This window comes from Muntiacus reevesi, chromosome 9 (genome assembly GCF_963930625.1).
Source record: "Muntiacus reevesi chromosome 9, mMunRee1.1, whole genome shotgun sequence".
In the NCBI taxonomy this organism is placed as follows: domain Eukaryota; kingdom Metazoa; phylum Chordata; class Mammalia; order Artiodactyla; family Cervidae; genus Muntiacus; species Muntiacus reevesi.
Window position 1 is genome coordinate 12,567,417 of NC_089257.1, and position 15,656 is coordinate 12,583,072.

Below are 15,656 nucleotides of genomic sequence, written 5' to 3' on the forward strand. Positions count from 1 at the left end.
TACTCTACAGTAATCTAAATGGGTGAGCAATGGGAAAAGTGTAGATCCGTGAATAGGTATAACTGAGTTAATCAACTACGCCCCAAGAGAAAATAAAAATCTAAAAGATGAAAACTGTGGCATTGTGTGATATATTAATTGCTAGTTCTCCTGACACTGGTAGTCTTTATGTTGCTTCATATTTTGGGTGTGTACTGGAAATGGTTCATAAAAAAACCAAAAAAATGAAACCTGAAAACTAGTTTATGATAGGGATATAAATAGATTAAAACACTTAAAATACATAATGAAAATATTCTGTAGGATATTTAGGATTTACTCAGCAATCTTATGAATGAGGATTCTATTGAACCAGTACTATTATCTAAGGATATATCTTGGAGCCATAACCTGAGATTCCTAAAGATCTTCATTTCTATATAATTTGAATAAAAAATACAAAAGAAACAATCCAACAAGCAAGTTCACATGTTTGGTGACTATGGGTAATGTAGACAGAATGATCTGCCTTTTGCTAATTTTATAGAGCAGTGACAATGCTGTTTGGTCTTGTGTCTTAATATATGTGTGGTATTATTTTAATATACTGAGTCAAAACTAACAATTTGGTAACATTCTTCTAAGTCTCATAGGTGAATTATAAAAGGAAAAGAATAGTCAATAGCCAAAATGATTTGTTAATTTAAAGTGCTCACTGACTGATCAGAGAATATGGATATGTTACATACCTGTGACCAAAATGTCTATGCTATTTGGCAAATAACTTCTCTTGAATCACTCTTACTGTTTTTTAAACATTTCCTCCGCCAGTGGATCTTACCAACCCAGTTCTGAAACCTGTATTTTCTGAGTCGCCTGCACTGCAAGCAGATCCTTTACCACTGAGCCAACCAGAAAAGCCTCTTTAACAGTTCTAAAAATTGTAAATTACTATGCTGAACACCAGGCTTCTCTGGTGGCTCAGACACTAAAGAATCTGCCCGCAATGCGGGAGACCTGGGTTCGATCCCTGGGTTTGGAAGATCCCCTAGAGAGGGGCATGTCAACCCACTTGAGTATTCTTGCCTGGAGAATCCCCATGGACAGAAGAGCCTGGCAGGCTACAGTCCACGGGATCACAAAGAGTCGGACACAACTGGGTGACTTTCAAATGGTGCATTCCTGAAACTTAAAATTACAAAGCAGTTATAAATCAGTTAAAGAAAAATCAACTCGATTGACCTAACAGAACCAAGTTCTGCTCAACTCTCGTCTCTTCTGAGTTTTCCAGCATCGTGAGCTTCCCCAACCTGTATGTCCCAGGGGGAGATGCCAAGGTGAGCAGTCAGGTCTACGACATGGAGATTTGTGCAAATTTGAAACAAAGTGTCATTGTGTGAAAACTTAATGATGATTAGCTATGCTTTGAAAAGTGCTCTTTATACTATTCACTATTTTTGTCTGTGAGCTGTTAACAGTGCATACACACACAAAAAAAGTGAAAGCCAATAATAAGTTAGTGCTGGAGGTATATTGGTAAAAAAAAAAAAATCAAAAGAAATATTTTAAAAAAAAACTAAAGGAAATTTGGCCTTTCTGTCAAACATTTAATCAATGAGGATTCTGTTAGACCAGTACTAATATCTAAATATAGTCCTTAGAGTAATGATTTAAGATACCCAAAAATCTTCTTGGTCATATGATGTGAACAAAGGAAAGAACCAACCAACTAAACCAAAAACGTTCCTCCTTATATGATTGACAAGTTTTGGAAAATAATTTGGAAATTTTTAAACCCCTCAAATCAAACAAATTGGCATTGTCTTAGCATCATTGGTAATTCTGTCTTTTATAACTTTCTACCTTTCTGAATATTGTGCACAGAATTATCTGTCATTTATTAATATTACAAAAATAATAATGCTGTCTGGTCTTGTCATTGGATTCCCATGTGGTATTCATTTCAAATACACTGAAGTGACACAAGCTAATGATCTGACACATTCTTCCACATTTCGTAAGTGAATTGCAAAAGGTAAAAATAAGTCAATGACAAAAAGTGACTTATTAATTTAAAATTCTTTCTAATCGGTCAGAGAATACAGATATATTACATACCTCTGGCCAAATGTGTACTTAATTGACAAACAATTTCTCTTGAATCACTCTCCTTATTGCTCTCTTAACATCTTTGTTCCGAAGGCTGTAGATCAAAGGGTTTAGCATAGCACTCAGAAAGATATAAAACACAGCTGCAATTTTGGTCTGTTCTACAGATGCCTCAGAAGGCGGCCTCAGATACATCCAGAACAGTGTCCCATAAAACATGGTGACAACTGTCAGATGAGACCCACAGGTGGAGAAGGCCTTGCGCCTCCCTTCTGGAGAACGCATTTGCAGAATGGCTGTAAATATGAAAATATAGGAGACGAGGATGATGGTGAGAGAAAACATGAGGTTGGAACCAGCCACCACGAACATGGCAGTTTCATTGACATAAGTGTCTGAGCAGGCCAGGACTAGGAGAGGTGGGTCTGCACAGTAGAAGTGGTTGATTTCATTAGGTCCACAGAAGGTGAGGCGGAGCATCAAGATGGTCTGTGCAAGACCATTGCAAAGCCATAAATATAAGATGCAGCAACGAGAGAGAGGCAGACACATCGGGACATTTTGATGCCATATAACAAGGGTTTGCAGATGGCCATGTAACGGTCATAAGCCATTGCTGTGAGCATATAGCTATCTGTGAGCCCCAAGGAAATGAAAAAGTCAAACTGTATAAAGCAACCAAGGAAGGAAATGGTTTTTCTCCTGGATAAGAGATTGACCAGCATCTGAGGCATGACATTGGTGGCATAACAGAGATCTACAAAGGAGAGATGACTGAGGAAGAAGTACATTGGAGTCTGAAGCTTTGAGTCAGTTCTGATTAACAAAATCATGCTCACATTGCCGATGACTGTGATCAGGTAGATGACTAGGAAGATCGCAAAAAGGAAAGGCTGCAACTCAACTCGATCTGTCAGTCCCAGGAGAATAAACTCAGTCACTTATGTGTAGTTTTCCTTTAACATTGTGTTTGCTCAGCTTCCAATGATGTCTAAAGTAAATGAAATAAAAATGTATTTTTTTAATCATTTTCCATTAATAACATCATTTCATCAATGCCTGCTCCTTTTAAACTTCTAAATACATGTGACATAAAGAAGTTACATAGGGGACTTTCCAGGTGATCCAGTAGTTAAAACTGCATTTTCCAATGCAGGGAACAAAGATGTGATCCCCTTTTAGGGAGCTATGATCCCACATGCCTCATGGCCAAAACAAAACAAAACAGAAAACAGAAACAATACTATAAGAAATTCAGTAGTTTTTTAAAATGTTCCTCATCAAATTTGTCTTTAAATATCCAGAAATAACCTAGTAATCATGCACTAGATGTTTCAATATTTAACTTAATATAGAACACATTTACATAATTTCAAATGCTTTTCTGCAAGTCTCTTAATAGTTAAGAAGCTGAAATCTTTTCTACAAATCATTATCATGAATTGGTCACTTACACACCCTTTAAATATTGCTTTTCTTTAGAACTATGATTCTTTGTTTTCAGAATAATTATGATGCAGTGTCTGAAGTGTCAACAATTGAAATTCATTGTTTTTCCCCCACGGGTGATTGATTTAGGGAAATGGAACAGATAGATCTTTATAGAACCAGTGTCTGTCTACTTGCCACTCTAACCTCGAGGTTATTTTCTAGGCAGTCCTGTGATGCATGTTCATTTTATCCACACTTGCCTACCTCAGGTTGCCCTCACATAACCAAATCTTACTTCAGTAAGATATCCCAGGCTATCCTTAGCTCTGTATATTTCAGCCAATTATTTAGGACAATAATTGACTTGGCAGGAGCAGCAATTGGCTCATGGGACACAAAAGTAAATGGTGTTTTTGTATAAATGCAGGTAAAAATATAGTACATAAACAATAGGTGATTATTTTTATATATCCATATTTATTAGTGGTATTAAATATTAAATGAGGGAATAATCAGGATAAAATTATGTATTAAAAATTTCCCTTTGAGGAAAAGACAATTTTTAAAAAAATGCTTGACACATCCATCCCCAAACTGTAAAAATTTTTTTGCAACTTTACCTCATTTTAACTCTATCAAAAAGTAAGAATAAACTGTATGACAGGGATTCAATTTGAGATCTGTAAAGGTCACACTGATAATAATAATCATATTTTTTATAAAACTGAGACAGTATGTAAGAAATCATAAAGTGTATTTCTCAACTTTTGTACATGATAAAGAGACCATATCCTTGGAAGAAAATCTGATGATCCTAGACACCATATTAAAAAGTAGAAACATTCTTTTGCTGATAAAGGTCTGTCTAGTCCAAGGTATGGGTTTTCCAGTAGTCAGGTATGGATATAAGAGTTGGACCATAAAGAAAGTTGAGCACCTAAGAATTGGTGTTTTTGAACTGTGGTGTTGGAGAAGACTCTTGAGAGTCCCTTGGACTGCAAGGAGATCCAACCAGTTCATCCTAAAAGAAATCAGTACTGAAAAATCATTGGAAGGACTGATGCTGAAGCTGAACCTCCAATATTTTGGCCATCTGATGAGAAAAATTGACTTGGCAAGGTAATCTTAGAGAGAAGTGGACAGAAATGGCTCTGGGCACTATAGAGCTTTGTATTCTTGACAGACACTCTCAACCTGAGGCTCTGTTTTGTGGCCTTTGATGTATTTCTTTGGCCATTGTGATACCACTCCATGGTATATTTATAAATATTTGTACTATGAGAAAAATAAAATATTGCTTAGCTGGTAAAGGATATGCCTGCAACTCAGGAGATCCCATTTTGATTGCAGGGTTCAGAAGATCCCCTGGAGAGGGGATAGGCTACCCACTCCAGTGTTCTTGGGCTTTCCTGGCGGCTCAGATGGTAAAGAATATGCCTGCAGTGCAGAAGACCTGGATTTGACCCCTGGATTGGGAAAATCCCCTGGAGGAGGCCATGGCAGCCCACTCCAGTATTCCTGCCTGGAGCATCCTCATGGACAGAGAAGTCCGGTGGGCTACCGTCCATGGGGTCACAAAGAGTCAAACACGAGTGTGTGACTAAGCATACAGCACAGCAAACTGTTCAGTACCTAGTCCTGCCGGTGAAAGAAGAGTGATTTCCCAGTGACAGCACCGATATGAACAAGCTGAGGAATTTATACCAGAATTGCCACAGAGGGATCAGCACCCTAGGGCTCAATTATTTCTCACAGAAAATCATCTAGACTTTAAACCACCATGAGTGATTTACTCTTTTTAGAATGTTAAGCCCACTGAGGACATGATTTTTGCCTCTTCCCAGTATCTTCAGGGAATTAAATCTTCTGAAATGGTATACTAATGGGACTCAATTTTTTTTAACTTATGAATAAATGTATTGCTATTTTGAGACTTGGCTTGGGGAAGTTAATAAATTCTCATGCAGATAGAAGACTGAATGATATAGGAAAACCATCAGTCAGATAATTTTGCTGCATTTGAACTACTTATTTATTGATTCTGAACCTTGCTCTTTATATTTTAAATTGTTATAATAATAAATACCTAGCAAAGGGAACACCATGGATATATAGATAATATAAATGTGCTAATGATGCTTCTTTTATCAGTCTAGACCATCCTTACAGGTTTTATTATTTATTTATTTATTTATTTATTTGGGAAGTGTCTACCTGGAGCTTAATCCTTAAATTCCATCCATAGGGCTCCTTGAGTGTCTAGTTTCCATCTGAGTTAGGTCAATGGGAGAAACCAGGAGCATAACAGAAATAAGAAGAAGAGAAAAGTATCCAAATTTGATTTTCTCCCAGTTTCACAATGAAGTGTTAAGGTGGCTGCATCTTTTCAAGGAAAATTCCTGCTAAGGTGTGTGTTGAAAAGGTGACCTGGCATGCTCTTCCTGGATCTCATGACACTAGAATCCTGACAGAGGCCTTTGTGTTGACTGCTTCAGGACTCGTACAAAAATTGCCTTATGAACTTAGCCTCCAGATACTTCAAGTTCTTGGGCTGATTTATTTAACACTGCCAGTATTCTCCTTATTAAATTAAATTATTTCCATTAAATTCTCTTCAGTTAAAACATCTGAGTAGGATTTTATTTTTGTCTCACATCCCTGACTCAGACCAAATGACTAAAGTGATATTTCTGGCTTAACCATTGCTGGATACTAAAAGGGCCATTGAATCATCATCCTTCTGGGTCCTGGACCACTTGTAGACCACACACAGGAGTCAGAGGTTAACATTATTAGCATTGTGCTGTGCTTATTCACTCAATAGGCCTGACCCTTTTTTTTTTTTTTTTTTTTTTAATAAGGTGCCAAGCACCCTGTCAAGGACTCTATGTTTGGGTCTGACTCTTTGTGACTTCATGGACTGTCGCCTACCAGGCACCTCTGTCCATGGGGATTCTCCAGGCAAGAATGCTAGAGTGGGTTGCCATGGCCTCCTTCAGTGGATCTTTCCAATCCAGGGGTTGTACCCAGATCTTTGCATTGCAGGCAGATTCTTTACTCTCTGAGTCATGAGGAAAGCCCAAGAACACTGGAGTAGGTAGCCTACTCCTTCCGCAGGGGAACTTCCTGACCCAGTAATTGAACCGGGGTCTCCTGCATTGCAGGTGGATTCTGTATCAGCTAAAATACCAGCATTATTGCAGATAAAACTGGTTATGAGAATGAGGCTTAGACATGCTTCTCTATCCCTTTCTTGAGAATTAGAGCCACCTGGGCAAGCAGAATAGTGAGATAATTCTTGCTCCCTCCTCCCCTTTGACATAACCAAGCAGCATCTCTGATTGAGATGGACAAGGGTGTCAACTACACAGAGCAGAAAAGGACATTGCTATTGATGACGAGGCACCTGCAATGATCTTTTTCATCATGCCATATATTTTCACTCATCAAACCAGTGTAGTTAAGTGGAAATCTATAGAGAGGATCTGAAGTGTCCTTCAAAATCAACACTGTGTTTACACTTGCCTCTGGATGTCTTTTCAAAAAAGATACTGAACACTACTGTACAGTAGAATACACAAAAGTGCACCCACATGTAGAGGATTTACACACAGAATGTACACCCGTCACGAGAACTAACTTATGTGATTTGACATGTGAGCAACACGTTCACATCTTTGAAAATTCAGAGCTTGAAGGTTCATATGTAAAGGACTTATTGTATATGAATGCAGTTTTGCTGTTTGTGAGAACATGGATTCACTTGGAGGGCATTAAACTGCTAAAATAATGCAGAAAGAGAAAACACACAAATGTTGTATGATATGACATATATGTGGAATATCAAAAATATAATAAATTGTGAAGTAAACAAAAAGGAAGCAAACTCACAAATATAGAAACCAAATTTTGGCTACCAGTGGGGAGAGGGAAGTGGGGAAAGGCAATATAGGGTTAGGGGGAAATTGAGTTATTATAAGAATATGTAAAATCATGTGTATGAAATTCTTGAAAATTTTAAAGCATTGCAGAATTTAAAAAATCTTTCACTAAACAAGGATGGAGGTCCTAAGGTGGCAGAGGAATAAGATGGGGAGGCCACTTTCTCCCCCACAATTTCATCAAAAGATCATTTGGATGCTGAGCAAATTCCACAAAACAACTTCTGAATGCTGGCAGAGGACACCAAGCACACAGAAAGGCAGCCCAATCTCTTTGAAAGGAGATGTTTTATCATCAGTGTGACATGGATGGAGAAGTATTGAGGCTACTGTAAGAATAAGACTGAAAACTAGAGGCAGGAGGCTTAAATCCAAAACTTGAGAACACCAGAAAACTCCTGACTCCAGGGAACATTAATTGACAAGGACTAATCCAAAAGCCTCCATACCTACACTGAAACCAAGCCCCATCTAAAAGCCAACAAGTTTCAGAGCAAGACATACCAAGCTAATCCTCCACAATGCAGGAACATAACCCTAAGAATTAAAATACAGGCGGCCAAAAGTCACACCAAACCCACAGACACCTCAGACCTCACTACTGGACACTTCATTGCACTCCAGAGAGAGGAGATCCAGCTCCACTCACCAGAACACTGACACAAGCTTCATTAACTAGGAAACCATGACGAGCCACTCGTCCAATCCCACCCACAGGGGGAATCCTCCACGATGAAGAAGAACCACAGACTTCCAGCATATACAGAAAGGCCACCCCAAACACAGCAATCTAAACAAGATGAAAAGGCAGAGAAATATTCAGCAGGTAAAAGAACATGATAAATGCCCACCAAACCAAATAAAAGAGGAAAAGAATTCAGAATAAGGATAGTAAAATGACCCTAAAATCTTGATAGCAAAATGGAGTTACAGATAGATAGTCTGGAGACAAGGATTGAGAAGATGCAAGAAATGTTTAACAAGCATCTAGAAGAAATAAATGAATCAGTAATGAATAATGCAATAACTGAGATCAAAAGCACTCTGGAGGGAATCAACAGTAGAGTAACTGAAACAGAAGATAAGATTAGTAGGTGGAAGATAGAATGGTGGAAGTAAATGAAGCAGAGAGGAAAAAAGAAAAAAAAAAAGATTAAAAGGAATGAGGACAACTTCAGAGATCTCTGGGACAGTGTCAAATGCCCCAACATTCAAATCATAGGAGTCCCAGAAGAAGAAGACAAAAAGAAAGGCCATGAGAAAAAACTTGAGGAGATAATAGTTGAAAAGTTCCCTAAAATGGTGATGGAAATAGCCATCCAAGTCCAAGAAGCCCAAAGAGTCCCAAACAGGATAAACCCAAGGAGAAACTTCCCAAGGCACATATTAATCAAATTAATAGAGATCAAACACAAAGAACCATTATTATCTTTCAATAGAAACTCTTCAGGCCAGAAGGGAATGGCAGGACATACTTAAAGTGATGAAAGAGAAAAGCCTACAACCCAGATTACTGTACCCAGCGAGGATCTCATTCAAAGATGAAGGAGAAATCAAAAGCTTTACAGCAAGAAAAAGCTGAGAGAATTCAGCACCACCAAACCAGCTCTTCAACTAATGCTAAAGGATCTACTCTAGACAGGAAACACAGAAAGGGTGCATAAACTCAAACCCAAAACACCAAAGTAAATGGCAATGGGATCATACTTATCAATAATTACCTTAAATGTAAATGGTTTGAATGTCCCAACCAAAAGACAAAGACTGGCTGAATGGATACAAAAATACGACCCCTATATATACTGTCTACAAGAGACCCACCTCAAAACAAGGAACACATACAGACTGAAGGTGAAGGGCTGGAAAACGTTATTTCATGCAAATGGAGACCAAAAGAAAGCAGAAGTAGCAATATTCATATCAGCTAAAATAGACTTTCAAATAAAGGCTGTGAAAAGAGACAAAGAAGGACACTACATAATGATCAAAGGATCAATCCAAGAAGAAAACATAGCAATTATAAATATATATGCACCCAACATAGGAGCACCACAATATGTAAGGCAAATGCTAACAAGAATGAAAGGGGAAATTAACAGTAACAATAATAGTGGGAGACTTTAATACCCCACTCACACCAATGGATAGATCAACTAAACAGAACACTGGCAAGGAAACACAAACTTTAAATGATTTAATGAACCAGTTGGACCTAATTGATGTTGATAGGACGTTTCACCGCCACCCCTCCCCCCCCACCCCCAAAAAAAAGAAAATAAATTTCACCTTTTTGTCAAGGGCACAGGGAACCTTCTCTAGGATTGACAACATCCTGGGCCATAAATCTAGCCTTGGGAAATTAAAAAAAAAAAAAAGGAAATCACTTCAAGCCTCTTTTTTGAGCACAGTGTGGTAAGATTAGACGTCAACTACAGGGGAAAATAAAAACCTATTAAAAATGCAAACATATATAGAGGCTAAACAACACACTTCTAAATAACCAACAAATCACAGAAGAAATAGGAAAAAAAAATCAAAATATGCATAGAAACGAATGAAAATGAAAACACAACCCAAAACCTATGGGATTCAGTAAAAGCAGTTCTAAGGGGAAGGTTCATAGCAATACAAGCTTACCTCAAGAAATAAGAATAAAATCAAATAAAAAAAAAAAAAAACTGACTCTACACCTAGAGCAACTAGAAAAAGAAGAAATGAAGAACCCCAGGGTTAGTAGAAGGAAAGAAATCATAAAAATTAGGGCAGAAATAAATGAAAAAAAGAAACAAAGGAGACTATAGCAAAAATCCACAAAACTAAAAGCTGGTTCTTTGAGAAGATAAATAAAATAGACAAACCATTAGCCAGACTCATCAAGAAAAAAAGGGAGAAGAATAAAATCAACAAAATTAGAAATGAAAATGGAGACATCACAACAGACAACACAGAAATACAAAGGATCATAAGAGACTACTATCAGCAGCTATATGACAATAAAATCGACAACTTGGAAGAAATGGATGAATTCTTAGAAAAGCATAGCTTTCCAAAACTGACCAAGGAAGAAATAGAAAATCTTAACAGACCCATCACAAGCACAGACATTGAAACTATAATCAGAAATCTTCCAACAAACAAAAGCCCAGGACCAGATGGCTTCACAGCTGAATTCTAGCAAAAAAATTTTACCATTCTACCATTTAGAGAAGAGCTAACACCTATCCTCCTCAAACTCTTCCAGAAAATTGCAGAGGAAGTGTTAGATTTCTTTTTTATAACAAAAATAGGAGAGTTCCAAGGAGAGCAAGATTCCTCAATATGTTTCAATTCTAATTGTATGTCTATAAGTTCTTTAGCAGCCTGTAAGTTTTCTTCCATAAGGGGCCACTGCTCTGTCCAAATAGGCTAGTCATTCTTCCAAGTTATTTTAATAATTGCTTTGTTTGTTAAATGAGCAGTGGCCTCTAGGAAAAATGTGGAATGTATATCTGAGTCTGCCATTGCATAAGTAAGCCCTTTCCTATAAGATTAAGGGCTGCATTTATCACATAAGGTCTTAATGTTGCAGGTTGGCATTCTGGTCCCTCACATGGGTATATTTGAGCACTTTGATAGGCTTCTTGTACTTTAGTTTGAGAAATTCCTGTAATTTGGCAAGAGACTTTTTGTATAGGCCAGGATTTGGGCCATAAGTGTTTGGAAATAATAGTAATATCAGATCCAGTGTCGAGGAGACCAGAAAATCTTTTACCGTTAATTGTGATATTTATATTTGGTCAGGCATATTCAGATACCAATGATGTCCATGAGGATTGTTTTTAATCTGTACTGCCAAATCTGCCTGTCCATACATTATTAGAGGAGTTAACAGACGTGTAAGGCAAAAGAAGTAATTGAGCAATTTTGTCCCGCTTTTTGAACTGCCATAGAATCTGAGATGACATTATAAATTGAATATCTTCCCTGACCGGGAAATGGCACCTCTTAACAGACCTTAGAAAAGTTAATGCATCTATGAAACCTATGAGTGCATTATAACCAGGAATCCCATCACCTACTACTATTCCTCAAAATTGGCACATTATTATTATTGATTTACAAGATTGCTTTTTATATATATACCTTTACACCCTTCAGACCGAGAGAGATTGGCTTTCTCTCTCCTTTTTCCTAATCACATTGGACCTCATAAACGATATCAATGAACTTTACTGCCTCAAGGAATGATGAATTCTCCCACCATGTGCCAATACTACGTGGCTAAAGCCCTTGAGCCTGTGAGAAAACAATTTCCTGACTTTCTTGTTATTCATTATATGAATGATATATTGTTTTCGGCTCCATCTGTTTTAGAAATGCAACACGTGTTTGATATAGCTTAACAATACTTAAAAAACTCTGGGTTAATCATTGCCCTTGAAAAAATTCAAACCTCTACCTCACCATTACTTAGGATTTATTGTTAATAGATAACATATTATTCCTCAATTAACTCAGATTCATGATGATAAATTATCAACTTTAAATGATTTTCAAAAACTCTTAGATGATATAAATTGGATTAGACCCTCATTACACATTGCTAATTATCAACTGACTAATCTATTTAATATTTTGAAAGGAGATTCTACTTTAGATAGCTCTCGTTCACTTTCTCAAGAGGCACGAGAGGAACTCTATTTAGTGCAAAATAAATTACAAAAACAGTTTCTTACTCGCATCAGACTAAATCTACCTTTAGAATTATTTATACCCCCCTCTCTTCATTCTCCCACAGGACTTCTTGCCCAACAAGAACACCCAGCAGAATGGATTTATACTCATTTTAGAGGAATAAAGTCACTTACGCCCTACCTTGATTTAATTGCTCTCATCATTATCAGTGGAATAAATAGAAGTAAAACTCTAATTGGCTCTGATCCTCATAAAATTGTAATAATACCTATCAGTAAATCTCAATTTGAGAACGCATTACAAAATTCCACCGATTTTCAAATAGACTTTCTGGAATATTTTGAAGAAATTTCACTTCATTATCCATCTAACAAGCTATGGAATTTCTTCAAAAGTACTGAATGTATCATTTCCCACATTGTCAGCTCACACTATACCACAAGCTGAAGTTTTCTATATAGATGTGACTAAAAATGCCAAAGCCTCATTCTGGTCTCTCAAAGAATATAAAGTCTTTTACACTAAATTCCATTCTGCTCAGCAAAATGAATTATATGCTCTTATTCAAGTTATTTGCCTACATCCTTACCCCATTAATAGTCTCTGATTCCTTATATTCAGTTTTTGTATTGAAAAATATAGAAATCTCTACCATAAACTCCAATATGCCTATTATACAACAAACTTTTTTTTTAAAATTACAATCCATTATTAGAAACTGCACTTCGCCTGATTATATTACCCATATTCGGGCACATTCTTCCCTTCCTGGTCCTATGACTCATGGTAATGAACAGACTGATAAACTTGTTTCTTTTGCTACTTGGGAAGAACAACATGCTCTGTTGCACAACAATGCTGGCTCCCTACACCAGCTATGGAAAATCCCATACTACCAGGCTAGAGAAATTACTAATAATTCCTCTACTTGTACACCCCTACATCTTCGACCCTTTGCACAAGGTATTAATCCTCGGGGATTGCAACCTAATGAACTATGGCAGATGGATGTAACTCACTGCCCTGAACTTTCTCCATCTTCCTTCCTACATGTCTGTATTGACACCAATTCTTCTTTTCTATGGGCCACACCTCTTCATGGTGAAGCTACACAACACGTTATAACTCACTTATTAGCCTGCTTTGCTATAATGGGAACTGCTATTTCTATTAATACACACAATGGCTCTGCCTACACTTCTAGATATTTCACACAATTTCTACAGTCCTTTTCCATTAAACATATTACAGGCATTCCTTGTAACCCACAGGCACAAGGCATAGTCGAACGAGCACATCACACACTAAAATTACAAATAAAAAAGTTTAAAAAGGGGAAATACACAAGATCACTGCTGTCTTCCTTATCTAAAGCAGACTTTACCAAATTCCAACATGATATTTTCTAAACCTGTAACTTTGGTTAATACAGCTTTATTTGTTTTAATTTTTTTAAACACCACAAGGGGATATCTTGACAAGAGCAGAAAAGCATTTCAAGGAATTGAAGGACTCTTCACTTCCTCATGGCAACCCACTCCAGTGCTCTTGCCTGGAGAATCCCATGGACGGAGAAGCCTGGTAGGCTACAGTCCACGGGGTCGCAAAGAGTCGGACACGACTGAGCGACTTCACTTTCTCTTCCTCTGCCTGTCTGGTACCAAGACGGGTTAAATAAACAACGGAAATCTGGAAAGTTAATCTTAGAGGGAAAGGGGTATGCTTGTATTTCCCCAGATGGATCCAACGAACTCACATGGCTTCATCTTCAGAAGATCCGAGCCAAGGGGGCCCCGGCCTTCAAGATAGAGAGGAGACAACAAAACCCCAGGAGGAAGAAATTCCAATACGGGCTACGGCGGCTCTAAAGCTCTCCAGAAGGCATTGCGCTCGGCGGCATCAACCTTATGATCTCCCCTCTCGGGGACAAATAAAAACCCTTACTAACCAAGCAGAACATCTCATTTCTCAACAGGGAATGCCTCGGAAGCCTGAAAATATTTTCGCTGCCCTGCTTGCTCTGCTTGCTTGTGCCTCCCCTGCTGGAACCGAACTAATTAATCACACTTATTGGGCTCACATACCCACCCCCCCTTTACTTCAGGTTGTAGAATGGATAGAGAGAGGACCAATCGTATTAACCAATGACTCCATACATATGCCTTCTCCCTGGGGCCTTCAAGGACCCTCACACCCTGAAGAAGAAGGGGAACTAACTCATCTCTCTCTAGGTTATGAAGTCCTTCCTTTGTGTATGGGCCCAGCAGAACTATGCATAAACGTTAGCCGACAAACTTGGGCTATCTCCCTGCCTCCAAAAGAGGACTTTTGAACTTTGCTTGGATTATTTACTGCCCTTTCTTTGTCTGTGAACCATGTTTATACTACTGAAACTTTAGGGAACGAGTTAGGGAAAGAACAAAAAACACTATGCAAAGGGTTTACTAATCAGAACTTTAAATATACTCCTGTTCATTGGGACAAATGTCAGGCCAAATCAGGAAAATTAATGTTTATGGCTAATCAAACAGCTGTCGATTGGGGACCCCATGGGGTGTGGTTATCTAACTGCTCAGGTGATATTAACAGCACTGTGTGTGATTATGTTACTCAAGTAGTATGGAAGGTTACTAATATCACAGAGGAGCATTGCCACCACAAAGGACTTCTTGGGTGGCCTGAGGGTGGAATGGCCCCCCTTTGTCCCCGAATGCTCTTCGATAAACAGGTTGGTCCTGAGCAATGGGGCATCTGGAAGCTTGCTGCAAGCACTGAAGAACCTGGGCCTTGGACCGGACATTTCACAGGGACCAGTCGTAGTCGTAGCAATTATTTGTTTCGCTCTAATCAATCATATTTTATACAAGCCTGTGTTCCACTTCCTTTTGTTGTAGCTATAGGAAATCTACAATTCAATAAGATTTTACGTTCTGTAACTTGCATAAATTGCAAATTATATACTTGTCTTAACTCCTCCATTTCCTTGAGAAATGACTCGCTTTTGATTCTTCAATCTTGATATAATCCGTGGTTACCAATAAATCTCCAGTGGCCCTGAGAAGAAGGTCCCATGGCTGGACCTGCTTCCCGGTTACTTACTAAATTGCTCCAGCGAGCTAAACGATTCATCGGATGGCTGATTTTTAGCATTTTTGGATTAATAGCTATTTGCACCACTGCTGCTGTCACTGGTGTTGCCTTACAAACCTCAGTTCAAACCCATATTTTTATCCAAAATTGGAGTAAAGATGCCCATGCTATGTGGGCCACTCAGGCTCAGATAGATGGAGATATTCAAGATGAAATACAGGAACTAAAAACAGCCTTCAAATGGGTTGGAGATCAATTAACAGATGCACTAAAACAGGTGATTCTAAAATGTGTTTGGAATTCTACTCAATTTTGCGTTACTCCTGTTCAATTCAATAATAGTGCCTACAACTGGGAACAAATCAAATTTCATTTACAAAACATATATGATAATGCCTCTCTGGATGTACAATTATTACAGAAAGAAATCTT

General features: G+C 38.0%; 1 pseudogene; it reads right to left on the reverse strand.

The window, feature by feature from the left end:
• Window positions 1-2,115: 2,115 nt before the first annotated feature.
• LOC136175657 (olfactory receptor 5M5-like) lies at window positions 2,116-2,879 on the reverse strand (annotated as a pseudogene).
• Between the last annotated feature and the right edge of the window lie 12,777 nt (window positions 2,880-15,656).